Genomic DNA, 27,462 nt, shown 5'->3' with positions numbered 1-27,462 from the left:
GGGATACAGACCTAGATTAATGAAAAAGTCTTACATGTAGCTGGGAAAACGCAAAAATTGACTTGGACTTGAAAATCAAATCCTACGATGTGTTTAATTTGACATATTACTTTTTTGGTCACTAAATTGGGTGATTTCAATTGACCTTGACTTGAATATAAAATCCTACAATGTCTATCATTTGAAATTGTTGATTTGTGGGTCACTGAATAGGTGATTTTCAGTAAATACACATTTGTTCAAAATATTTGTTTGTTTATTTTTTTCCTCCCTCCCTCGTAGGTTTTGATATTTTGAGGTGAAGTTAAACGTAGAATTAATTTTGAACAGTCTTAGAGTGAGATACAATGTTTGTGTGTATATGACATTTAATCTGTTAGAGTGAAATACAATGTTTGTGTATATATGACAGTTAATCTATCAGAGTGAGATACAATGTTTGTGTATATATGACAGTTAATCTATCAGAGTGAGATACAATGTTTGTGTGTCTGTGACAGTTAATCTATCAGAGTGAGATACAATGTCTGTGTGTATGTGACAGTTAATCTATCAGAGTGAGATACAATGTTTGTGTGTCTGTGACAGTTAATCTATCAGAGTGAGATACAATGTCTGTGTGTATGTGACAGTTAATCTATCAGAGTGAGATACAATGTTTGTGTGTATGTGACAGTTAATCTATCAGAGTGAGATACAATGTGTGTGTGTGTGACAGTTAATCTATCAGAGTGAGATACAATGTTTGTGTGTATGTGACATTTAATCTATCAGAGTGAGATACAATGTGTGTGTGTGTGACAGTTAATCTATCAGAGTGAGATACAATGTCTGTGTGTCTGTGACAGTTAATCTATCAGAGTGATATACAATGTCTGTGTGTATGTGACATTTAGTATATCAGAGTGAGATACAATGTTTGTGTGTATATAATATAGTAATATGTGACATAAGTACAATTTTTTGGTAAATGATTCAATATCGTAAACCTGCCAGCAGGTACCACTGAAAACTAGATTGCTATTAAACATAGGAAATAGTATTGGGAAATAGGGAAGTATTGCAAATTCCTACTGACTGAAGATCAATAGAAAATCTAGTGCACATTACAACTAAAAATGGAAAGGCGGTCTTATAATCAATCTTAGAAAAAATGGATAATTATCTGTTTACCATTGAAACATTTATGCCTACTTGCATACATTTTCAAAAGGTATAATATACTAGTAATTGGATATCGTAACTATGGTAACAGGTTGAATTTGAGTGACATTACAATTACGCATATGATTTTGCTAATTCATTTACAACACAATGGTCTTCATAACACCATGTTTGTTTAGAGTAACCTTACATTCTAAACCAAGCAGAATTAACACACATTGTGCAGCATTGAATGAAATTTCTTGTAACTGCAAATTTGAGACACCAGCTTCCAGTTGTCCAAATGTGTTGTTGTGTTGAGCATCATTCAGACGCGGCATTTCTCAAAAGCGGTTACATTTAAAGACAACACCATTAAATATCGAGAACCCATGTATTTGATAGGTTACTGGTGACTGAATCACATGCATATGACTTTGAAATCCCTAGGTAGACATGTGTATAAAACGTTTTGGGGGACTCCAAGGGCCATAATTTAATCAAATCAAGATCTACATTAAATGAATATTTTTGTATATTAACCTGTCACAAAGTACCCTTGTGATTCTCGATGATTTTTTAGTCCACTTGCGTAGCGAGCTAGTCCTTAGCATCGGGCCCGTCCTGTGGATTGTCCTCTTCACTACCATCCTCATACGCAACTGAATATAGTTTGACTGGCAGAGTATGTTTTGTTAAATAAATTCATTGCCGTGCACATAAAATTCTTAACAATGTCAATGGAACACACGCATTGCTTATTGTGAAAATATTTTAGAATCAGGTATCGATAGCGGGTCTGCAACTGTATCCATTTGGGAGAAAATAAGGCTCTTTAGAAAGCAGACGCAGCACGTCTTTCATTGAGTTTAAGATTTTTTAACATGGTTAATAAAGTTAAGTATGATATATTCAAATTTTAGCCAAACAATAATGGTGAAAGATTTATGAAGTCTATCGAAATGTTAATATCTTAGTCGCACAAGAATAAAGGGAGGAGGATGATTAACGTTAGATGAATAATTAAGGACTCCGCATCACTTGATATATTACATTTAATTTTCCGTGAAAATTAATGATATGGCGATTCTTGAACTATTATTCTAACAGAATTCCGACGTAAATCTATTTGAAATGAATTAACGAATTCTATATTTGCTTTGTGTAAATAATAAACAACGAACGAGTTAACTTCATTTGCATACTCATGTGGTACATTTAGGTAGCAAGAGACAGTTTTGCACTATCGGTCCAGTCAACTTTCTTTAAAAATGGAAGTATCCCATGTTTGAAGTGATGTTACATGTGTAAAAATGCATACAATAATTTTAGGAATACGTGCCAAATGCAGCTGAGTGCTTAAAAGAAATGTTGATATACAACATGCATGTGTCACCATGGTTCCTAGCATATAGATGGGTGCAAATACGAAACTAAGACACGTGGCTAGTTGCTGAAGAAATTCCTGTGAAAATATGCATGATCCAGCAAAAGGTCTGTAGCTGAGAGGGAGGTGAATGACCCTATATGAAGGGTAGATTTGTAAGAAGGGCAGACAGGATTCTTGGTTGTGCATAGTGCTTTAATCCCATCGCATTATACTGTGATGGTGTAGGGGTGTAGGGGTGGTGCGGATTAGCCCAAGTTAGAGAAAATCAAAGCAAGAAAGGGGTACCTGCTCAGAGCATGTTTTGTGTACCAGCACCAGTATGTATAGATTACATGTAATTTAGGGTCATGATTTATTAACTACACCAATATGAAATACAAGTACATGTGAAATATGGTGAAATATGATTTTTCATTACTCTGTTATAATCTGACTTTGATGTATACCCCCTATCCACATATTTCAGAACCACAAAAACTGTCCCCTGCCAACTTATGCGGGAAAAGGTCATGTAAACAAGACGAAAGAAAATTTGAAGACTTCAAGAAAATAATTTACATCGATACCTGCTACAAATTGTGTTACTGTTTTGTCTTTTGCTGTAGGCTTTTGATATTTGACATGTACCGATAAGTGATCATTTCATGCAGATGAATGAGGTACCATGGATAGTGCAATTGATCTTGTACTTTATGTTCTCATAACCTTTGAAACTTGTTGTGGGTAAATTTTTTAAGCCGGTGTGTCGTGTTCCTAGTTTGGGACCTTGAGATTCCAGAGATCTAGTTAAGCATTATACTTATAAGCATGCACATTTTGTTACCACACTTTACAGACTCAGAATTAAAGCTTATAAGATGGTGCTGTATATACCCCCTCCCCTGTTAGAAATCGTGGGCGAGTCTGGATGAGTCCACTTTAAAGTGCTCGAGGCCTTTGATTTTAAATCCTAAATATTTTGATGACTTTCAACGCATGGTGGTCATGGTTTAGACAAACTTAAAGCTATTACATTTATGAGAAAGTTTTCATTTAAAATTTGGCTTTTCTAGATCAGTAGTTCTTGAGTAGATTTTCAAACAATGAAAGGTGGATAAATGAACAGTTCGCTATTTCCTCCTCTGTTATCTCTCTTTAGCAGGGAGCGAGGGCATTCATTTGAAGAAAACAACAACCCTGTAATCCTTATGATACTTTGAGCCGAATTTGGTAGCAATTGTAAAAGTCAAAATTATGAAAGTTTAATACTATATACCAACATACAACGGACAAATTTTGATCAGAAAAACTCACGTGAGTATATTGCATTGCTCTGGTGATCAAATTAATTAACCTTGGTAAGTGCATAGAAAAGTCTGAGCTTCATCGCTAGATCCTGACCGTAAAACCGAAACCTACATGTGTATAGTACCATTATATATTTCATCGAAAGAAAAAAACAACCAAAATAATTTTTATAAAAATTTATTGCGAGGTCAATCTAGTCTCAATTTTCAAGATTTTTTCACTTATGCAAAACTGTTCAAATTTTCTTCTCCCATAAACAAATTGTGATTCCATAATCATTGAAAATAGTTATTGAAATCAAGGCAAAAATTTAACCTTGAAATACTATGATTTATTTAAAAACTTGTGCCATAAAATTTCAATATTGCCTTTGACGTGTGATGTCACCGCAACACTTAAAGATAAAATTATTTTGAAATTATGTGAAGAAATTGAAAATGATTCGGTATTTTTTTTTTTACGTTATATATATAAAATGAGCTATATATGACGCTGCAATAATTTATTATTTTTTAAAAAAAAAAAGCCTTTTTTCAATGAAATATATAGTGAAAAATAAAATGATGACTTATGACCAGGTGCCGCACTTTATCAACCTCAAATGTAAATATAAGTATATAAATTGCATTGTCATGTCACGTGATCAACAGCAATTTACTTTCCCATAAAATTTATAAATCATATGCTTTATTTCTTGAGTCTTTATGTTGCACGACTAAGCCGATCAAACGATACTTATTTTAAAATCATGCTCAAATATTGTAATTCAATGCAAGTTCTATAAAGGGTATTGCTTTATAATAAATACTTAATGAACGTCATGAAAATTCGTTCTGCCAGGCCAAAATGGTTCCTTGGATTAATTTGTCAATACTTATGACGTAGATTACATGGAGTCAAAGCTACTCTTTCTCTCCCCATCCGTTACAGAACCATAAAAGCCATGCTAATCATTAATTTGACTTAAAGCTAGAGAATCGACATCGTGCTTTGAAACTGAGAAAGAATTGACCAGTAAGTCACTTTTTAACCAAATAATTGAATACCAGTGATTTCTCTTTACAAAGAGGTTACTGATAAAGGTTGAATCAGCACGCAGACGTCATGGATTTGCCGCGCGCGGGTCTAATTGTGCATCGTCAATCAATAATGACGTCATTGTACTTGTTTTGATTACTAATCAGACGACGATTATGTTCCCAGAATCGAGAGAAGAATAGATATTCATCACAAGCATTGTTTCTCCGCTGTCTCCACTTCCCACTTTTATTATAGTACAATTCAATTGCTCAATAAAAGATCGTGCTTTTATCGAAGAAAACTGCTGGGTATCGCAGGATATTAATTACAGTTTAGTAAACTATTTAAGGATTTCTAGAATACATTACACAATTCAAAACATAAAAACCACGTCATCCCCGATAGGCTTATTCTAAAAGGATGTTTATTGTAAAATCTTAGATGATTCGTTCATTCTGCTGACATTGTAGAAAATCTATCACTAATGCGCAGTGAGAACGTTCCCGGGCTCTGACCTCAATGTAAAATACGTCATTCCCTGTACATAATAACAGTCAAATATATTTTTCATTATCTCCAAATAACCGCTCTGTGTTAAACTTCTTATAGAGGTGAAGGTTCAGCATCACTCGATAGGCTCGGAGCTGATCATTTCATTTGGAGATACACATATCAGGAACAATTTTATGGCGTGTTTGTTAGCAGATAAATAAATAAATGTATCTCGTACACATCAGTATAATGGAATTATTCGATCTCTATAGGAAGAGGGAACGTGAGAGGCTCTGAATGGAACAGCTATATTGGACGCTTTATTACTCTGACGCACCTCACGACCATTGTGGAAATATCAATATCATCTAGATGTGGATGTACACAGGAAGACTGTAGACCTACCATTTTCAGGTTGTAGAAGAGCTTCATACCAGCTGATTTCATTAAGGTTATTCCTTCATTGTGAAGAAAATCAATTAAAAGACATATTGCAATAAACCGTTGCCACGCCACCCCAGAAAAATAAGACAACGTTTCACATATTCAAACCTCAAACTTTTATTTTACGACGATTAACAAACAACGTCTACAACTTGTATTTATGCTTCTTTTCACTCATTAATGTAATGATTCAGATAAATTCTGATAATGAGTGAAATATACATTTATCATCTCAGGGAAGCTTCTATGGATTATAAGATACATCTATCATATAAAAGAAGCCTCCGTGAATGAAACACATTTTACGGAAGCTTCTGTTGATGATACATCTGTGATTTTAAATACGCGTCTCTGTGTGATACATCTGTAAGGACGCGTCTTTAAATGATACATCTGTGATTTTAAATACGCGTTTCTGTGTGATACATCTGTAAGGACGCGTCTTTAAATGATACATCTGTGATTTTAAATACGCGTCTCTGTGTGATACATCTGTAAGGACGCGTCTTTAAATGATACATCTGTGATTTTAAATACGCGTTTCTGTGTGATACATCTGTAAGGACGCGTCTTTAAATGATACATCTGTGATTTTAAATACGCGTTTCTGTGTGATACATCTGTAAGGACGCGTCTTTAAATGATACATCTGTGATTTTAAATACGCGTCTCTGTGTGATACATCTGTAAGGACGCGTCTTTAAATGATACATCTGTGATTTCAAATACGCGTCTCTGTGTGATACATCTGTAAGGACGCGTCTTTAAATGATGCATCCGTGATTTTAAAAATGCGTCTATAGATGACAGATCTGTGATCTTAAGCGTCTATAGATGATACCTCTGTGATTTTAAGAATGCGTCTATAAATGATACATCTGTGATTTTAAGAATGCGTCTATAGATGACAGATCTGTGATCTTAAGCGTCTATAGATGATACATCTGTGATTTTAAGAATGCGTCTATAAATGATACATCTGTGATTTTAAGAATGCGTCTATAGATGACAGATCTGTGATCTTAAGCGTCTATATATGATACATCTGTCATCTTAAGGACGCGTGTCTGTATGTCACATCTGTCATCTTTAGGAAATCATTGATTTTTATCTTTTAGTACTATTTGTGGTATAGATAGACACACAAATTTAAATCCACGATATGGATGAGAAAAAGAACTACAACGGTAGGAAGGGAAGAAAACGAACAGTGATCGATTAAAAAAACCCGTAAAGAATACAAAATTATGAGAAGGGCAAACACGGATCCCTGAACACACCAGAGGTGGGATCAGGCGCCTAGGAGGAGTAAGCATGCCCGGTTGACCGGTCACACCTGACCTGAGCCTTCTATCTTGATTGGATAAGCGGTAAATGTTCAACAATTGAGGACCCACTATACACTATCCGGAAATATTTTGTGGACATCTAGGAAAAAATTACTAGTATTTAGGCTCGTGTAAACATCTATAGTATTCTCATCCAACGGTATCAGCCTTAAAAAATTTTTATAAAAAATCCTTGAATATCGACTACTGAATCTGAAATGTATGTAAAACTTATTAAGCAGAAAATTATGTACTTCGATGATGAAATATTAACTAATGCTGAATTACGTTTTCTTTTTAAATTATTTACCTGTACATTTTTCTTAAAAATCATGCATGAAAGGCGAAGATAACAAACAGTGATCAATCTCATAACTCCTATAAGCAATACAAAATAGAGAGTTGGGCAAACATTGACCCCTGGATATACCAGAGGTAGGATCAGGTGCCTAGGAGTAGTACGCATATCACTATAAACTCAACCAAGCGCATGAATTATATTCCCTTTATAAGCGGTTTGTCCATCTCAGCGATAACCATAAGCTTTAGGTCCCAGGTCTGGTATGTCCATGGGTCCGTGTTTGCCCAACTCTCAGTCTCTATTTTGTATTGCTTATAGGAGTTATGAGATTGATCACTGTTCGTTATCTTCACCTTTCTGTATAAGAATCTGACTTAAATAGGTTTATTGATGAGATGTCTACGTATGCATATTTTCTGTAGATTCTAAAATGTACGCGAGGAATTAATCATCGTGTTATTTAGCAAGAAGCATCACACAATAAATGAAATTACTCGCTTATTGTATTTATATAGCTGAAATACATGTAAAAATGCATCAACATTTCACTCGCGAATTCATATTTCTAGTATATGACGTCTAGGAGATATAAAGTTATATTACGACAACAAAATATACAAAAATAATTGTTTGGAGGCTCATTCAGAATAAAACACTTACTTCTATATTGTATGATTCTTAGCTGGGCTATTACTTTGAAATCCTGATACAGAAAAATAGAGCCATAATATTGACGGCACTTGAGCAAGAATTTGACTTTATTTCCGAAGTACCATCAAGCGACTTTAAACATGGCAACCTAAACGGACAAAAAGAATCCCGATCAACAAATTCCAGTGGAAGGAGAGATACTCCACCAATCGGGAAATTAATCCATCAAGAAACTTCTCCACCAAGAGAAAAATAGATCATCCAAGAAACGAGCAAAAAAAAAAGCAAACTAATGTATTATCAACTACAGATAGGTCATATGGCGATCATTACATGTATTAGTAGTAAAGGGCCAATATAGAAGAGAAATTAAGACTAGTACTTATCAATCTTAATCCAAATCACAAAGAGGACCAAAGTCTTAAAGTGGATTGACACAGAATCTAACATTTCTTGGATTTACCATCAAACGATGTCAAATAGGATCAGTGTCCATTAATAGCGTGGAAGAAATTGATACACAAAGAGGTAAATAAATGTATCAAGAGAGAAATGGCTCCATCTGGAGAAATGACTCAACCCAGAGAGAAGTGATATCAGTCAGGGAAAATGATTCAACCAAGAGAGAAGTGATATCAGTCAGGGAAAATTATTCCATCAAATGATAGAACAGACTCCACCAAGAGAGATTATCATGTATGGAAAGTTCTAGGAAAGATCTAATAAACCTATATTTGGGTCAAATTATGGAACGCCGTTTCTGCCTTATAGTGTAAATCAGCCTTACGTTATGTCGATACATCTTTATGTTATGTGGTTACATCATTACGTTATGTGGTTACATCATTATGTTATGTCGATACATCTTTATGTTATGTGGTTACATCATTACGTTATGTGCAAACATCTTTATGTTATGTGCAAACATCTTTATGTTATGTGGTTACATCATTATGTTATGTGGTTATATCATTACGTTATGTGGTTACATCATTACGTTATGTGGTCACATCATTACGTTATGTGCAAACATCTTTATGTTATGTGGTTACATCATAATGTTATGTGGTTACATCATTACGTTATGTCGATACATCTTTATGTTATGTGGTTAAATCATCACGTTATGTGGTTACATCATTATGTTATATGTGCAAACATAATAGGGTCGGAAAGTCTCGTTTACTTTCACTTTCGATTTACTACTTCCGGGCAGCTGTCGAAAAATGTCACTTTGTTTTGCTTTGGTAATGCTCAGATGACAGCGTTAAACTGAACCTACAGCCTATATAGATTCCCTACTTATGCAAAGAGAGGAAGAAGTGGATTTATAGATGCAGGTAAACAAGTCATAATACATATATTTTTACAGTTAAATCGCCGATTGAGAACTCAGAAGCAGGGAGCTCTACCCACGACCGGGTGATTGATCTAAAACATATTTTACTGAATATTTTCGATAATAAACAGCTGTCAAGTTGAAGGGTTTAGTTTTTGATGAGTTAGAACTAACATTACATGACACAATTATGCAGTATGTTACTTTTGATAAAGGAGACAGACTGAATGCAAAAGGGTCGGTGGGGGGGGGGGGGGGGATAAAACAATTAGCTGGGTAAAGTAAATATATGCAGGTATCTATTTGTACCATGTTTTGTCAACCTCCCTGATTAATAGTTGATCATATAAACTTGTAATAACACATTTTTATGGGATGCTGATAGCTGGGGGGGGGGGGGGGGGGGGGGGGGGGGGGGGGGGGGGGGGGGGGGCAGTGGCTCATTTTCATTATGTTTTAATTAATAATGATATTGCTTATGTTTTTATTGTGACCCTCACGGAAAATGGTACCAATTTGGAAACAAAAAATCTTCAAAGACGATTGGGATCACTGAAATAACATGTTTTTACAATATTTACATTAAGAAACATAATACAGGACCTAGAAAAAGTTTTTGATACACATGTACTTCATTTCTGCATATGTGTTTGTAAACCACTATGCCTTTTGTGGCAACAAAGAAATAGTAAACATTCACCCATACATTCAGATCTTAAATTAATTCAATTTAGATTGTGGCGTTTGAATTCTTCTTGAAAATGAAAATTTTGATAGAAGATGTTTATTTACAGTAATACTGTTTAATAATGCAGTGGTGGGACAAGAGGGGGGTGGTGGTGTGTCATCCCCATTTGGTAGTTCATATGTAACAAATATGGGGATTTGGGTTGCAATTATGATAATTTTAATTTACACACATACCTCTTTTAGGGGGATAATATGAATTACACTTGCCCCCCCCCCCCCCCCCCCCCCCCACCCTCCTTTGCAAATATCTTGATCCACACCTGCAATACTTTTAATGATATTCACTTGATGTCTATGCTTGTTACAGATGCTGTTATATACATCATTACCGTCAGAAGTATCAATGTGTTGGTGGCTGTTATGAAGAGAATGGGCCCATTTTAACAACTTCTAGGATGGGCGGTACAAGGGTTCATACCAGTGACCAATGAAGCACAGCTGTTACAAGACCAGGAAGAGTCAAATTCATGTGGAGTGTGCAATTGAATTTAATTAAAAACATCCATATTCTAAATCATATACCTTCACAATACAGACATATATATCTGTCCACTAAGATTTTCAACTCTGTGTAACTCTTGTACATTTGCAAATCCTCTACTGAAGGAAATAGCTGATATGAATTTCACAATTAATTAAATCTTACCTTTGGACTTAGATACTATAAATGTACAACTTCTTACTCACATTATTCTGGATTGTCAAGTTGTATTAAATGCATTCAAGTAAATGATAAAGTGAACATTTATTTAAGGTTGCTAGTCAAAGAAATTGTTACAATGGTGATTCATGCACATCTTCACACTGATCATTTGTAGCAAAAACAAAATAAAACTAATGGAAGACATTTGAATTTTCACAAGTCTGTCTAGTTGGTTATTGCCTGTCTAGTTGGTTATTGCAGAGAAGGCACAAAGGCTCAATCATGTATGTCAAGTATAATTCCCATAATTCATCTCGAAGGATGAGAATCACTTCCATGTTCATTGGTGTTCAAACTATGAAATCACAAGTGGTGCCTGTGAGGTAAAGCTGATGGAGAACTTGATGCCAATAACCATGACTCTCTTTGGGCTGCAGCGCACCTTCCGGGTTGCACTCTGAAAATTTTACCCCCAAAAAATCAAAAAGACTGACATCCACTATGTCTATATATTTTTTCATTAAAATACCAATGCTTGATAATTCTTATTTGGACATTCAACATTTTCTTATAGCATAATAAAATTTATTTACTTATACCGCTGTTTGATAGAATTTGTAAAGAAAAACTTTATAATGATATCTGCATTTATCTAGTAAAAAATCCCCATATGTTTGCACAGGCATCCTTTGCTGTTGCAGGTAAAGGACATTTTTAAAATTTCTATATTGTCTGGAGATGCATTCATTTTTGGTGAACCTTTATATTTTGGGATCACCTGAATTTACATGTATACAAGTATTCATTACAGAATGAATATCATTTAATATTGATAGCTTGACGAGCATATATTGTATAAAGAGCTCTGGTGAGTTACCTATATTCTGATTGCCTGGGTGAATACATTTCTCTCATTGTCATAGCTTTACGAGGTGCAGACTTAGGATGCTTTATCCAGCTATGTTGTTTGCCCTTTTATATCTAAAAGATTAACAAATTAACATTGTAGTCATTGTCACACAAAACATGTAGATTATGCACACTAAAATGCAAATTGACTATCTGGACTTGTCAATATTTCATATAACATGTTCTATCAATTCAGATAAACCAAAATTCATAAGATAGATAATTCAGCTGAAATTCAGATAAATAAATAAAAAATCTTAGATGCCAGTCGCGGGTTTAAAGCCCCCCCCCCCCCCCCCCCCCAACGAATTTCTGGATCTGTTTCTGTATGCAGGTTTACATACCAAATGTATATACTATAATATTATAAATTACTGCAGCTACATAGTGGAAACAAAACTGACTCGTGGGACTTCCATATGTCTCTAATATGATTGGTGTCAGTAAAAAGTTCTGTTTTCATTTTATAGAAATATCTTTATGAAATAATTTAGATTAATTTCTAAATGAAACCGTAAAACGTTCAAAATCATAGAATGAAATAGGGATATATATCCATGTTATACACAACAGGAAAAAAGTTTTATTCTTTCCTAGTGCTCTAGCGTTTTCACTCGATGCAGATTATTACGGGGGGGGGGGGGGTACCACAACATCAATTAAGAATCATTCTAATCAGAACTACGCAAATATATTGCTGAGATTTTGATCGAGGACTTTCGATATCTTGAACTAAACTCTGAGATATAGATGTATGGGTGTATATGATGCAAACGACTGTGCAGTGCATATGATGCAGACGACTCTATAATGTCAACATACCTGTACTTTGTTGGAAAATGTCTCGTATTGACGCTTGAACAACCGCTGTAATAACTCAGAGCTCTATTTAGAACACATTTTCTAAACCCAGTTGTTATCCATCGCTCTCTCGCTTTTTGTAGTAAGGTCTATGTGGTTTTGAACGTAGCGAGTCTAGTACATTATTGATAATGCCATCCTGACAACTGCCCGGAAGTACGATTTCACGTTATTTCTCGCGAGTCACATGACGAGACTTTCCGACCCTATTATGTTATGATAGTCTTTCAAATGATCGAGATTGATACAGATGCAAAATGGCGCGCTTCAATTCAAACGTTGTGTTTTCAGAATTATTACATTGTAAATTTTATGAAATTGGTCTGGTCTCTTTCATTTTTAAAAATTGTCGTCTTTTCGTTATTTCGAGACGTGCATGTACATAGTGCATGTATTTGGATAACTTGCATGCGCAATTCAAGATTTATAGATGATTATATACAAGCAAGATTAATAATCGATAACATACATTTTGGGGGTGAAAATACGGGTATGACATGCACAATCCAAAATAGACATTTGATTACACACAAAAATATATATAAGGGGGAATATAGTGCAGGTTTGAAACTTTGTTATCTCTTCGGGATTCACAATTATTTACCGTCACTTTGCATGTATATACAAGAGAGAGAGAGAGAGAGAGAGAGAGAGAGAGAGAGAGAGAGTCCTATTTCGATGTAAAACTTATACGGTACCAATTTTGATGTACCAGATGCGCATTTCGACAAATGTCTCTTCAGTAATGCTCAACCGAAATGTTTGAAATCCGAAATAACTATGAAGTTTTAGAGCTAAATATAGCCAAAAACAGCGTGCCAAAAAAGTGGAGCCAAATTCGTCCAAGGATAAGAGCTATGCATGAGGGAGATAATCCTTAATTTTGAAATGAATTTCTAAATTTTATAACAGCAAATAAATATACATCCGTATTTTCAAGCTAGTAACGAAGTACTTAGCTACTGGGCTGTAGAGACCCTCGGGGACTAACAGTCCACCAGCAGAGGCCTCGACCCAGTGGTCATAATGTAAAACTTATACAGTACCAATTTTGATGCACCAGAAGTGATGCTCAACCGAAATGTTTGAAATCCGAAATAACTATGAGGTTTTAGAGCTAAATATAACCAAAAACAGCGTGCCAAAAAAGTGGAGCCAAATTCGTCCAAGGATAAGAGCTATTCATGAGGGAGATAATCCTTAATTTTGACAGAAGGAAAGAACATTGATCACTAAGCTTACAGCATTCATGAATTTCAACTATTTAAAAATTTTGTATTTACAATATAGTGGAAACTTGCAAGAGTGACATCGGTGTTCATATTTGAATTCAATTAGAAAAGTTTTTTTTTAATAGTAGTTTGGGTTTGGACATAAATTATAAAGTACTAAAAGTCTCTCAAATTGCACGAAACTCGTATTTTTAACAATTCCTTCTTGATATTGAGATATAGTGGCACGTCGCATTGTTTTTTAAAGTTGGGGAAGGGTCAGCCGGGGTTCACTTCGCAACTACATTAAAATTGTTGACATGCAATAAAGTAATTCTGTCCAAATCTCATTATCTCATAAATCGTAGGAGGAGGGGGGGGGGGGCAAAGATTAGACACGTACATATGTATTCTTCAATTCAGAACTTCCCGTGGGGTTCCGGGTTAGAATAGGTCCTCAGTAGCCCTTACTTGTCATAATGGGGCTAACACCGCAAAATCCGAGGTCCCGTATCACAGCAGGGTGGCACGAAAAAGATCCCTCCCTGCTCAAAGGCCGTAAGCGCCGAGCATAGGCCTAATTTTGCAGTCCTTCACCGACAATGGTGACGTCTCCATATTCAGTGAAATATTCTCGAGAGGGACGTTAAACAATATACATGTGTATGTAAATAATCAATCAATTCAGCACTTCAAACATCAATTGCCTTTCATTACTACTTTTTTTTAAAAATGGGAAGGAGGCAGCAAATCAATCGAACTTTGCATGTAGAAAATATGGGATTTGTGACTTAAAATAACGAAAAAGTGATTTGTAAAACGGGGACAGACCAGGTCCCCTGCCCACCCCAACCTCCTGTTTCAACATGCCTGGTATAACATTTACACAAAAAGATTTCTTCAGTAGAATACAATTATCTGAGCATCATAATTTAATTCTAAATGTTTCTTTGTATATGTAATTAATGATTATCCACAACAATCAGCAAATTTCATATTGAATTCCTATAAAGTCAGACAGAAAAAATAACGGGGAAATCTGTTCATGTATTTTGTTGTCTTTCGGGGATTTTTTAGAGGCGAAAGGTCGCTAATTATCGTTTTGTCGTCTTTTCACCTCGAAATAACGAAAAGACGACAAATTCTAAAATGGCACAAATCAGTCACCATCCCTGACCCGATTTCATTTTAAAAGTAATAATGGAAACACACTGTTTACATTTGTGAATTTTAGCGTGCTATTTTGCATCTGTATCTCGATCACTTGAAAATTTATCATAACATAATGATGTTTGCACATAACATAATGATGTAACCACATAACATAAAGAAGTATCGACATAACGTAATGATGTTACCACAAAACATAATGATGTAACCACATAACATAAAGAGGTATCGACATAACGTAATGATGAAACCACATAATGTAATGATGTAACCACATAACATGAAGAAATATCGACATAACGTAATGATGTTACCACAAAACATAATGATGTAACCACATAACATAAAGAGGTATCGACATAACGTAATGATGAAACCACATAATGTAATGATGTAACCACATAACATAAAGAAGTATCGACATAACGTAATGATGTTACCACAAAACATAATGATGTAACCACATAACATAAAGAGGTATCGACATAACGTAATGATGAAACCACATAACGTAATGATGTAACCACATAATATAATGATGTAGCCACATAACATAAAGAGGTATTGACATAACATAATGATGTAACCACATAACGTAATGATGTAACCACATAACATAATGATGTAACCACATAACATAATGATGTAACCACATAACGTAATGATGTAACCACTTAACATAAAGAGGTATCGACATAACGTAATGATGTTACCACATAACGTAATGATGTAACCACATAACATAAAGATGTATCGACATAACGCAAGGCTGATTTACACTTTAAGGCAGAAACGGCATTCTATATCAAATGCTGTCTGACTTGTTTCATGCTGATTTTTATGCCGTTCTTGGGACACTGATTTTGACTACGGATAACTCCTTTCACTTGATCAAGATATAGTGTGACCGGTCGAAAAGGGATATTTACTCCTCCTAGACACCTGATCCCACCTCTGGTACATGTATATCCAGCGGACCGTGTTTGCCCAACTCTCTATTTTGTATTGATATTAGGAGATATGAGATCCATCACTGTTCGTTATCTTCATCTTTCATCTAGTATGGATCAATTGCCGTTTCATACCAATTGTTAGGCCGTTCTTTGTACATTGATTTTGATTGCGAATTACCCCGTTTACCTGATCGAGACATAGGGCTGACGGCGGATGTGACCAGTCGACAGGGGATGCTTACTCCTCCTAGGCAACTGATCCCACCTCTGGTGTGTCCAGGGTTAGGGTTAGGGTGTTTGTCCAACTCTTAATTTTGTGGTCCATATAGGAGTTCTGAAATTGATCATCGTTTGTTATCTTTACCTTTTCATCTCACAACCAGTATTATAAAGTTAAATAATGAACATAGAAAAATTCATTTGTCACGTGACGTATATACTCACCTATAAATCGGACTTTTGGGAGTTGAATTTTGGTCCAAAACTCTATGCCCGACTTATAGGAGTGTCCTAAGAAGATTAATATTTTTCTGGATGGCGTAATATATAGCCTAGTATCTTTTTAAACTACAAAAACATGGACGAAGTAAACAAAATGGTAACTGTTTAATTTGTTGAGAATAAAAAGTGAAATATCGATGTCATATCCCAAAATATTATTGGAACACGACTAAATATATGAGAGTAGTGGTATAAAATTGATTTGTTGGGGAATAATATCAAATATCGGCACATTTCTCAAAATATTATTCGAAACACAGATAAAAACATTAAAGCATTGATTTGAAATTGTCAATCGATTCTTGACAAAAGTTAGACCGACTTATAAATGGGTCAATGACAATTCCCTCTAAAATAACCTAAAAACTATACAACCGACTTATAGGCGAACCGACTTATAGGCGAGTATACACGGTATCTTATCCTAGTCACTGATTGATATCAAGTAATTCCCATTCTCGTCTTTAAGTTCATCGTGAATTTCAAATCTAAAATGATTATTCATGCGCATACGATTTATGAAAACTGAAAAAAGCCTTGTAGTTTTATTGTGATCTGACCAAATTCTCATTTTCTGTAGTAAAATGAGTATCATGTAAAACTGAAAAATAAATGCAATAATCTTTAGACCTAAAAAAAATTTGAAAGCCTCCCTTTATTCTGTTTCCAGGTCCATAGCACTTTTCTGTAAGAATATTTAGATTGTCTTCACAGAACTTTTCATCTATAATAATCTTTATTCAGATAAGCATTTAAACACATATCTATTATAAACTTAATTAAAATACTGACTCACTAATTATTTTAATGAAATAGTGCTTTTCTACTGATAGTAATAAACAAAATGTATGCTTTCCAGTCAGAAGTACTAAATGTGACTGGAAGAAGGATAATTTTATGAAATCAAAATAAAACGATCCTGCGTCATCTTTTAATGTGGTTTTTGGCATTGGTCCCTTTGTGTATCTCTCTGTGAATTCACGTGTCTGTGGATTCAAGTTTTTGATATTCTTCCGTGACTAAAAACTGGGGGACATATTGTTCTTGTCCTGCCTCTTTGAATAGCTTACCACTTGTTTGTTTCTAGGTAAAACAAATAAAGAAAATGATGTAAATACCAAAATAAAAACGAATGGATGATCTGAGTTGATTTTATATATCGTACGTCATTATATATCAAAAATCACAAAATATTTGGGATTCATTTGTTTTGTCGGTATCCATTTTGAGTTCTAGATCGATAACACAGGACACCCATTTTCGCATCTGAAAAAATCGCCGGTACATTTCTTGACAAATAGAAATGGAAGAATCACATAAAAAATATTAATTGGGCGATATAAAAATAGGAAAAACAAGAATAGAAGGTTGGCAGTCTAGACAACGAAACAAAGGAACGATAATTTTCAGCAAAAGTGTTAGTCGGTCGAAATTACGGAAAACAAGAATATCTATACCTGTTCGTGACAGAATTACTATTGTGGTATCAGGTGCAGTTCAGTTGTCCTGTACATGTTTATTTTAATTCTACGACTTGCGTGAGAAAGTTTCCCAGTTTACTTTCGGAAGGTCGGTGGTCTCATCCCAGGTACATTGTATCTGCGTTCTCTCTTCCACCAATAAAAACTGGGCGCCACCAGATAACTGAAAAATTGTTGAGTGTGGCGGAAAACATCAATCAATCAATCTACGACTTGCAAAGAAACTCTGAATCCATATAAATGCGTACTTTGCACACCAACCAACCCCAACCCCGGATCAAGCATTGCCAACAGTAAGATGTGCTAGACTATTGTCGTCATTGTATGAATTACACATCCTTTGACTCTCCCTTAATCAATCTTCGTTGGATGTTATTGACATAAAAAATAACAGTTTTTTCTGTTACTTCCTCATTTGCAAAGCATATCTGCTCGCTTCTATAATTTATCAGCAACTCAGCATCTCAACGATTGCCAACTTAAAGACATTTGATACAAACCAAAACAATGGATGCATGAATTTGTATCTATGTTAGGGCTTAACAGCTTAGTTTGGTTCTAATAAGTATATAAAATTGCTAAAGAATTAGGGACTTATCTATGATGTTCAAAAATTGAATTGTTGTATATTACCCCTACTTCTAGAACTCTATAAAAGTTTTGACGCGATTCAGATATCATGGGAATAAATTGCAATCCATACGATCAATTGTATTCATTTTACTTCCAAAAACATAAACTTAGTTTCCATTTGTTACACAGCACCATTTGGGAAAGAGCGATAACTCTTACAAAACAACCCAATATAATCGTGCATTATCAATACCATCTTCGTTAGCCAAGGAGTACCGTGTATCGTCATCCTTGGCTGGTAAAATGCATCAATTCATATATTACATGCAGTTTTAAACAAAATGTAAAACACCTTATAGTAAATAAAAGACTTATCTCCAAGCCATAATTATAGTACTCAATTTCTATTTTGTGCAATGTATTTCAAGTGTGTATTGCTATATGTAAAATATCATTATCAAAAAGATCATGCAGTCTGAATTAAAGGATTTGTGATCGTACTATATACAAACACGTCACAACACTTACTCACTTTTGAATCCACAAAACACCTTCCAATGGTATCCAAAACAAATGGCTATATACATTATATTTAATGAATGTTATAACTCGAAGGATTTTTGTTTACAAGAAAGCTTAGCTCAACAGATACAACGACACCTAACAAACAGATATATATTGTTGGATCCAGTAAATGTTTTGCTCCTCATAAACACATTAACTGATGAGAAGGAAAAACTTCAAATATATTGGGTCACAACAAATGCAAAAAGTGGTATAAATTCAATGTGGATTTTAAAAAATTCCAAACACCGTTGAGTAAACTTGGAATCACAATTTTTTCCCAAATCAACAAAAGCTACTGACAAACAAGTTGATTTTAAAGAGGATTCTACAGTCTCGTTAAATTCTATGTTCATTATTATGATCTAGTTTGTCATTACAACCTTTCATTGGGTTAAATGCTGTCTGACGTGTTTCATACTAATTGCTAGGCCGTTCTTCGCACACTGATTTTGACTACGGATAACTCCGTTTACCTGATCTCGATATAGGGCTCATGGCGAGTGTGACCGGTCGACAGGAGATGTTTACTCCTCCTAGGCACCTGGTCCCACCTCTGGTGTGTCCAGGGGTCCCTGTTTGCCTAATTCTCTATTTTGTATTGTTTATAAGACCTATGAGATTGGTCACTGTTCGTAGTCAATATCAGTATGCCAAGAACGGTCTAACAATCGGTATGAAACAACTCAGACACCATTTGACCCAATGATAGGTTTTTTTTTAAGCTAAATTAGATTGTCGAAGATTATGCCAAATTATGCCAGACGATGGGTTAATATATAAAAAAGAACTTGATACATTGTCAGAATGGGTTAAAGGCATAAGAGGAATATTAAGATCCTGCATTAGATATATTAAAACAAAAGTACGTACCATCTATCCTTCTGTGTTTAGTAAACCAGAAGTGATTAAAGAATTAGATAGGTTACATGAGGAATTTGCTTTGGTTCCAGCTGACAAAGCTTGTAACAATATTGTTTTTGTTTGTAAGGCTCATTATTACAACATTAATACAAATTTATTTTAAACGAACTTGGCATTAATTCCACTTTTGGTAATCGTACTTATACTCCAACTGCCTTTTCAAAAGATGAAATTCTTCAAAACCATGCCCCAGTTTTAGACACATTTAATATCCCAGTCAATGGGTCGAATGAATATGACTTACTGTACCTATACTTGATTCCTAAACTACATATAAAAACCCATATAAACAAAGGTTCATTGCTGGATCCAGTAAGTGCTCTATAAAGCCTTTATCTTTGCTCCTCACGAATATATTAACAGCTGTGAAGGAGAAACTATATATGCTAGAAATGGTGTTAATTAAATGTGTATTCTGAAAACTTCTAAAGAACTTTTAGTAAACTTGAAATCGTAAAACTTTTCCCAAATCAATAACATCAAAACCTATGACTTTTCAACACTTTACACGACCATTCCTCGCGATGAATTAAAGACTAGACTTTTTGACATAATAGACAGTTGCTTCTTCAACAAAAATGGAAAACGGAAACATTCATATCTAGTCAACCAAAAAAATTACTTCGTTAAACACCACTCTGATTCCACGCACAAATACTCTGAAGTTGAAGAAAAAATATATGCTAGAGTTCCCCATTGACAATATCTCCGTGGTCTTTGGTGATTAGGTCTTCCAACAGTCTGTTGGAATTCCCATGAGCACAAATTGTGCTCCTCAGTTAGCTGACCTGTTTCTATATTCATATGAAGCAAACTTTATTTAAAAACTGTACGTGAGAAGAAAAAATATCTTGCTGTGGCCTTCAATTTTACATTTAGGTATATCAACGACATTTTGTCTATTAACAATAATAACGTTCATTATTATTATTATTTTATTCATTTATAAAGCGCAGAATTACAAATAGTTTCTATGCGCTGTACAATGTTTGTGCTAATAATCATTGATGATATACTAATAAAAGACCTGCAAGAACTATAAAGGAAATGATAAAACAATAGAAAGAATTTAAATAAAACATGGTAGTAAAATGACAAAGTGGTCGACTTTGACTTGACAAGATACAATTGGCATACAGGTATTCGTATGCTGGATAAAAATTCAGTTTGCAAGAGCTTGCACATGGAATCCTTGATGTTGCACTGAATTTTACATTCACAGGCCATATTCACGCTTGGACAAGAGTGTTTTTAAGTTCTTGCGGAATGCTCCATGTGCTTCAAGCTCTCGAAGTTCCAGTGGCAATTTATTCCACAATTGTGAACCTAGTGTATTTATGGCTCTTGCACCGTATTTGTTTGATGATTTCTCCACCACCAGTTTCCATTGGTCGGATGATCTCAAGGTCCTATGTGGCTGGTAAACAGGAGATAGCTCTCTCATGTATCCTGGTTATGAGAAAGAGTGTAGTGACTTATGTATGGTTGTCAGCAATTTAAACACAACGCGTTGCTTTACAGCCAGCCAGTGTAGTTGTTGAAGTACCGACGAAATATGTTGTCTGTAGCATGTTCTTGTAATAAAACGTACAGCGTTGTTCTGAGCCACTTGTAGTCGGTGCATGGGGCGATCGGTCATGCCAAGCAGGGGGGTATTGTGATAGTCAAGGTGGGATATGACTGTTGCATTGATGACCTTCACACACGCTTTCTGGGTGAGATGGTGTTTCACCTTGGATATTCTCCTGATGTTGAAGTACAACTTCCTTACCACGGAGCTGACTTGTATTTCCATTGATAAGATGGCATTCATATATCGATTCGATATATCCCTGTGAGCTCGAAATAAAAGACACCACAAAGTCGTCCACTTTTGCTTCATACTTAGATATTTTATTGAAAGTAGACATTAACGGCAAACTGACAACTCAATTGTATGAAAAACGGGATGATTTCAGCTTTTCCATCGTCAACTTCGCATATTTATGTAGCAATATTCCATTATCACTTGCATATGGTGTTTATATCTCTCAACTGATACGATATGCAAGAGCTTGTTCTGCGTATGATCAGTTTTTAAATCGAGGCAAGCTACTGACAAACAAGTTGATGGTACAAGGGTTTCAACAGTATCGATTGAAGTCAGCATTTCGCAGATTCTATGGTCGTTATAACGATCTAGTTCGTCAATACAACCTACCATTGGGTCAAATGCTGTTTCATACTGATAGTTACTGATTTTGACTACGAATGACTCCGTTTACTTGATGAGGATTTAAAGGCTCACGGCGGGTGTAAACGGTCGACAGGGGGCACTTACTGCTCCTAGGCACCTTTATAAGCACATAACAGAATATGAGGAATGTAGAAAAGTTACAAATGATAAAATGAGCGGGCTAGCATCTACTCACTAAGGGATTAGTTATAAACATCATGGCTTCTCTACGGATACACCAATATCTGTGATATCAAGTACAACCATTACCGACACATCAATGTATAATATTTGCGACTTATATATTGACTATAATGCAAATGAATTATTAATAATAATACACAAAAGTAATATATCGGTTTCATGGTGTAGTTGTTATCACGTGTGCTTTAAATTTTTTTTAAATCACGTCTGCTTTACACGCAGAAGGTCGCCAGTTCGAGCCTCGCTGAAACCTCACTTTTTTTTCTTTTATCTCATCAATAATCAATCAAAACACATCCAACATTTGGATATCATCGGAATCCACGGGTTGAATACAGTTTAACGGAGAGAAACCACGTGGTTTCCGACTTGTACACCTCATACAGACTCTTTTGCATAACAGGTATCTGATTAAGCATCTCTTAGTGAATATTTTATCTACACATTTCAAATTTGCATCGATGCATGAAATGGTCATTGACATAACAAGTGATAGTTATTTATATAATAATTCATTAATTATGTACTATAAATATAAGAAGCAGAAATAACCATTCACTTGAAAATATACATTTAGCTTCACTGTTTTTACTTTGAAACCAAACATCAATATGTCCAGTTTGTAAATTAATTGATATCAATTACAACCACTACTGATCGTAATACATCAATAACTTGGATTTCAACAATAAACATGACAAGGTGAAGATAGTAGACAGTGATTAATCTCATCATTCTTAAAAAGAATACACAATTATTCCCTGTCGATCGGTCACATTCGTCGTGAGCCCTATATCAGTATCTGCAATAAAGTAGCTACCTCCGACTTTTAGGGGAGGGCTACAACTCCATAGTATCTCTGTAATGGTGCAAATGCAGGAGTGATTCACTCCCGCAACATTTTCGATCATTGTAAACATTTGCTGGGTTTTTTACGTAAATACAATGATCTATGTTCCTTAGTCAATATATATCTTCACCTTTTATATGCGACCGGAAACTTACGATTTGTGAAAATCTATTCCGGTTTTTTAAAACAAATTTCTCTTCATGTCAATTTGTCGATTCATATTGTTGATTCATATTGTGTATTATATTTGGTGCACTTCCCGTTATCAAGTTATTTGCATATACCTATATAAGAGAGTGTTTAGATCAATGGACGAGTACGGAGGAGAAAGCGATTTCGTCGGCTTAAATTTTATATAAAGTAAATAAAAGAACAGCAGAATGTAATTTTTTTTGCCACGTTGCAATATCAATTTCAATTTTCTGAACACTAAAATCTTTTAATGACAAGCATTTGATAAAGTGTCAATTCTATAGACGCTGGCTGGTCTCCCTGAAATGTTCATTATCAAGAACGTTATCATGAAAACATTTTGGTACATCTAATGACATTGTTTTACACAAACAAAATAACCAGAAAACATTGGATTGATTCAAGTCCAGCAGAGATGTGTCGTAAGATACAAAATAACTGGCAACGAATTAGTATATTCACATATTTGCAACGAGTGATGCGGCCGTTAATATCAGCGACAACCAAACTCCCCGTCGAGGCCTCATTACGTCACCTACGAATAGACCTCTCCTATGTGACGCAGTACAATATACAGATTTGTATATTGTGAGTCCGCGATTATCACGCAGGCAAATAACACGAAAGAGGTAGTTCGTAGTTAAAAGTTTGAAGATATTGACATTAAGAGCATTAATATAAAAGTATGGATTTTTTTTAAAAACGTAAAATGGTCAAAAGATCATTAAAAAGTAGGGAGACTCTGTTCAAATTAGTGTGTAAAGTAATGAACTTGATGTTTACGTTCTTGTTTTGAAAGTTGTTTACGTTTGACGTTATGTTTTTTCGTCATTCTACAGTGACGTCACACAGTATACGCGGCCTAAGAAATCGCTATTCCATAATGCCTAACTGGAAGAGTTTGGTTTGTAAGCAAACGAACTCTGGCGGAAGTTTGCAGCGACAACAAGAGGAGTTTGTTATCTATTTCAACAGATGGCACGCCCCTTCCAAGAGAAAAGGGATTTGAAGACAAGAGGCCACATCACTCACCCGAGATTTCCATCCACACACTTTAAATGGGCATTGAAAAGTGCTCGTTCTACATATCATAAATATATTTCGAATTTTCTGTGTAAAATCATTTACATACTATTATCAAATTTCTAATCACTATCTAAATCTTTTGATTACTCATTGGTTATAATGTACCATTTATAAATAAATATTGGTCTTTTAAAAACTTTCATTGACGAACAGTAGCATCGTAAAGACGTTTGTTTATAGCTAATAACATTCATTTACACACAATAAAATTAACTGAAATCATTGGATTCATTAAAGTATCGTAGAAATGTTTCGAAAGAAACAAAATCACTGACAAGCGATAGATTTCTCACTACCAGTGTATACATGATTTAGCAATGCGTGATGCGGCCATTAATGTCAGCGACAACCAGAGGAACTAGAAAGAATGCCTCGCCCTTCAGAAATGGCCAAATCAAAAGATGATACAAATACATGTATAGAGTAAACATATTTTCAAACACTTAACTAGTAGAGACATTATTTTTATAAATATCAATTCAATCGTAGGGTAAATACATTTCTTCACAGTGAAAGGTGGTGATAGCGAACAGTGATCAATCTCATAACTCCTAAAAGCAATACAAAATAGATAGTTGTGCAAACACGGATCCCTGGACACACCAGAGATGGGATCAGGTGCCTAGGAGGAGTAAGTATCCCCTGTCGGAGCACAGTATGATTTCAGTGTTCAGAATGGTATGGCCAAAGAAATTGGGAAAATGGTTTCAAAATCGTAGATTTCAGTTTGATACTAATACCCTCTGGATCGGAGTAGGTAATGAATCACACTTAATGTTTTCCATGAGGAAATGCAATTCTACAGCTGAGCAATATGTCCCACGATTCTCTTGTATTAAGTCTCGACTTATATCTCAAACTGTAGTGTCAGTGCAAGTTGATTACTGATAATCCTCTCCATCCAGGATAAGAACAGGCCTTTCAAATCCAGCTAACTTTTGAAATAATTTTCAAATAAAATTTTCAGTATATGTTTGTATTTAATTTTTTTTAAAAAACAGCAGTTGTTTAAACATATGTGCTAGATAAATCTTAAGATATAAGGAATCAAAATTTAGACTTTCGTCTATTCTCAGTTTTATGGTCGTGGGGCCAGATCATTAGTGGAATTTAAACGTACAAATTTTAATATACTTTAATCTTTATATTAGATTGATATGAATACTGCAGTATTCTAGGAATAATTTGAAATAAAAACTCTATTGAATATGCTTAAATAAAACTATAATTGTTGAGATAAACATGAAAGAAGTTTCAAAATGCACCTTGTCTTCCTTAATGCATTATTTCCTCCACCAGCTGAGTGTTGTCTACGTGTTTGTCTGATTAACATACCACGTTCTATTTTTCTTGCAATTCTAGGATCGGTGTATATCTACCTACCCTTTAGTGTTTACACATGATCTAGTACAACGAATTTACTCTGATGGTTCCTAATTCCTCCATATACAGTCGATTAACTCGATTTCAAAATTAATTGACGCCATTGTTTTCTTTCCGACCACGTGTGAAGAAAGCAAGTGCAATGTATACCTAAGACAGATAAGGCCACCCGAAAATGTTCGAGAGCTACATTACTCAAGTACGAACTTTAAACTTAGATCTATTCCTATCGTCTACCCGCATGGAGTTAAAAAGTTTACTTTGCATAATGTATCGTATGTATCGCCGTTATCAATGCATTACCATGTTAGTTTGGAAACAATTCTCTTGATTATCAAGACAATAATTTTCATGGAGAAATGCAATTCCTCAGGTGAGCAATGTGGCTCATGGACCTCTTGTGCAGTGTCGATTTCGATATAGATAATAATACAACTAATTCTAAGTAATATATCACAATACCAACGGTTCATAGTGTAGTGGTTATCACGTCTGCTGCAACCTTAATGTTTTTCATTCGATTTCTGCCATCTCCATCCGACCAAAAATGTGGTAAAAGTTAAGAAATCTTTGAATGCTACTTACAGGCTCTTGATAGGATAGTTTTTTAATATTTTTGTCCTTTAATCCTAGATAAGATCTCTTTAAGCACATTTAAACGTATATGGGGAATGTAGGAGCTACAAATGATAAAAAGTGAGCTAACATCTACCCACTAAGGGATCAGTGATAAACTCCATGCCTTCTCTACGATCTGTGATATCAATTACAACCATCAATATTTCAAAATTGTTGAAATCTAATTGGTCAGATCTTGGTCACATGACGCCGTGAAAAAAACGTATCATGCGTAGTCTCGTGCAACCAGACGATCTGCTTTTTCCGTAAATATCCGAAAAGCAGAGAGTCTGGTAAAGATACGCAATAACGTTTGTAACGTCAGAACGAGGCTTACCAAAATTTCGGTATTTAATTTGATTGGTTGATTCAACATACCTTCAAAATAACGACTACCGAAGAAATTTGCAATATATTGAATTTGCTGTTTAAGCTTAAGGATTTACAACTAGAGTGTTTATAAAAACTTTTGTAAAAGGAAAGGATTTATTTGCCGTTCTACCGACGGGAAATGGTAAAACCGTTTTATCAAAATTACTTTAGGATGCAAAAGTGAAAGTACAATTTCCAGCTGACAAAGAGCGTAATTTTTTTATTGTACATGTAGTAATGATTTCCCCATTAGTATCACTAATGAAGGATCAACTAATTAGCATCAAATTTCGGAATTGACTGTTTATGTCAGAGAGAATCCAACGGAAACTAAATTAGCGCTCCCTAGCGGTAACAGTTATTATCGCATGTCTTTACCAGATTCTATGCTCGTCGGAGATGTACGGAGACAATCGAGTGTCTGGTTGAACGAGACTATATCATGCTAGAAAAATTCATATTGAGCGAGTAATTTATTGTCGAGTTCGATTTGCTGCCGTGACAAAATTGGCGGGGAAGTCGTGTGATATAGACCCCCACATCTACAGTTGGAGGTCTTCGACGTGATAAATTCGTTACACAGTTAGTTAGTGACCTGATACACATG

The 27,462-nt window shown here is 34.9% G+C and overlaps 2 long non-coding RNA genes across 2 annotated transcripts; one reads left to right on the top strand and one right to left on the bottom strand.

Moving 5' to 3' along the window:
* Positions 1-7,436: 7,436 nt before the first annotated feature.
* On the top strand, positions 7,437-10,998 carry LOC125664230 (uncharacterized). The gene is made up of 2 exons (XR_007365778.2): positions 7,437-9,396; positions 10,453-10,998. It is a non-coding gene; the product is annotated as an uncharacterized LOC125664230 (long non-coding RNA).
* Positions 10,879-12,764, bottom strand: LOC125682041 (uncharacterized). The gene is made up of 3 exons (XR_007372392.2): positions 12,520-12,764; positions 11,666-11,769; positions 10,879-11,245 (listed from the first exon to the last, which is right to left on the bottom strand). It is a non-coding gene; the product is annotated as an uncharacterized LOC125682041 (long non-coding RNA).
* Between the last annotated feature and the right edge of the window lie 14,698 nt (positions 12,765-27,462).

This window comes from Ostrea edulis, chromosome 2 (genome assembly GCF_947568905.1).
Source record: "Ostrea edulis chromosome 2, xbOstEdul1.1, whole genome shotgun sequence".
In the NCBI taxonomy this organism is placed as follows: Eukaryota; Metazoa; Mollusca; class Bivalvia; order Ostreida; family Ostreidae; genus Ostrea; species Ostrea edulis.
The sequence above is the reverse complement of the archived record's forward strand: the minus strand, read 5'-3'. Positions and strand labels throughout refer to the sequence as shown.